Here is a 2,163-nt window from a genome sequence, read left to right as displayed (position 1 = left end):
CGCATATTCAGCCAAACAAACCACTATCTGCAGGACCTTGTGGTTCTGTTTGGTGCTGAGTCAGTATGCAGCAGCCAGGTCAGACCCTATGTGATGTACTTGAAGCTGTCCACCCTCTTCACTGGACCTGTTGATTTTAAGAGGGGACATAGTTCCTTCCCTGCTTCTTCCTAAAGTCCACTACCATCTCTTCATTCAGTAATTCATAAGTAGGGCGTTGTCCTGACACCAGAGGGTCAGGTCCATTACTTTTTTCAGGTAGGCCATTTCATTGTTATCTTTGATCAGGCCCAACACAGCTGTGTCGTCAGCAAACCTGAAGATGGCTACACATTCATGTGTACAGGGAGTACAGCAGAGGACTGGGGTGCTCCAGTGTTAAGGATGACAGTGGAAGAGGTTTGTCCGCCGACCCTCACCAACAGGTGTCTGTTTATCAGAAAATCATGAACCCACATGCATAGTAACCCCTGATTTCCACCAACTGCGGAACGACTGCGGATCTGCTCCGGAACGGCTACGGAGTCAATAGGTTTCCATTAAAGTCAATGGGTTTCCATTAAAGTCAATGTGTGTATTTTCACTGACTGCGCAATGGCTGCGTTCCGACTCCGTCCCAGCTCCGGCGATCCGTAGCCACCCGGGGCAGATAGAGCTTCTATTTTTCCTGGGTGCCAGAGAGCTCCACAGCAGTTCAGCACAGGGCAGTTTGTGCGGGACAAGAAGTCAAGCACAGAAACAAAATAAAAAAATCTGGTTAACTTTCAAAATAAAATACATTGTGCTCACAGAGGATCATATTTCCCTGTACTACACCTTGAGAATTGCTTAATAGGCGGAGACAGGCCTGATGTCCACAGTTCAGAGGTTTTGTGGTTCTGTTGATAAAAACTACATCCTGTTATATCGCGCAATCATTCGTGAAGCTGTCAGTCATGGCCGCAGCCGTTCCGCAACAAATCGGGACATGGTGGGTATTGAAGGACGGCAGACAAGGACACGCGGCGGAGCGTGTCGGCTCTGTGTCCGCAGCCGTTCCACAGTTGGTGGAAATCAATTGCATTGGTAGTCATTCAGGCAGGCTGGTCTTGTTTGCTTGGGCACAGGAGTGATAGTGGACATCTTGGAACATGTGGGTACTACAGACAGAGCCAGTGACAGATTAAAAATCATTGTTCACACCGGCGCTAGTTGGTTAGCACATAGTTTGAGAACACTTCTTATTGACACTGTCAGGTCCTGCTGTTTTCTTTGTGTTCACATGCTTGAAAACCCCTCCTGACATGATGCTCAGAGAGGAAGATGGATGCTGGAGGTACATCTACCTATCCATTAACCTCTGCTTCACCTGTTTTTGCTTTTTGGCTGCCAATGAACTCAGCTCACTTGCCAGAGGACACATGACAGGGAAGACAGGGTGGGTTTGTAATCTGTCATAGTTCTTAGACCTTACCACATGCTTGCCACTTTCTTCCTGTAATCTATTTTTTCTTCCTTTTTTGCTCTTCTCATAGTATAATAAGAAACATAAACGGGCAATGATGGAGCAGTTTGTTACTACCCACATATTGCACTAATGCATTATGGCCCCCTGTTAAACCGTACTTAACCGCAAATGTGATGCAAGTTCAATTAGTATTAGTGTTAAATGTTTCCTGGCTGAAAACTACATTTAATGTCTTGTGTTTCCATTTTGGGTCAAGTTTAATGACAAAGAACCACGTTACGTAATAGACTAAAGGGCCCTAATATTAAAATATTAGGTGTTTTTTCCTACCTGCGTTTATTTTTTATTCTTTTACTCATGCTTGTTCCACGCCTTGATTTATCTTACCTGAGTCATGTATTGATGTCTGTGTTCTGTGTCCTGCTGTGAACAGACCATTGGGTGACAAATGTTTGCAAAGAGGAACAACCATTAGCATGTGCAGACATTCAATACATTGTCTGTGTCGAGGTAAAACAGAAGCAGGTGATGTCCCCCTATCTTGTTTCCTTGTTCAGGCTGTTGTTTACCTGATGACATGGGTCCGCTGTCACATTGAGGAGATTGGGCAACAGTGAGCCGTTTCTGGGCTTTAAGTACGGGAGATAGCATTGCACTGACATCCAATTCCCTCAGCGAACTGGACTCTGTGTGTGTGTGTGTGTTTGTGTGTGTGT

The sequence above is a fragment of the Etheostoma spectabile genome, chromosome 22 (assembly GCF_008692095.1).
Source record: "Etheostoma spectabile isolate EspeVRDwgs_2016 chromosome 22, UIUC_Espe_1.0, whole genome shotgun sequence".
In the NCBI taxonomy this organism is placed as follows: domain Eukaryota; kingdom Metazoa; phylum Chordata; class Actinopteri; order Perciformes; family Percidae; genus Etheostoma; species Etheostoma spectabile.
Note: the sequence above shows the minus strand (reverse complement) of the source record.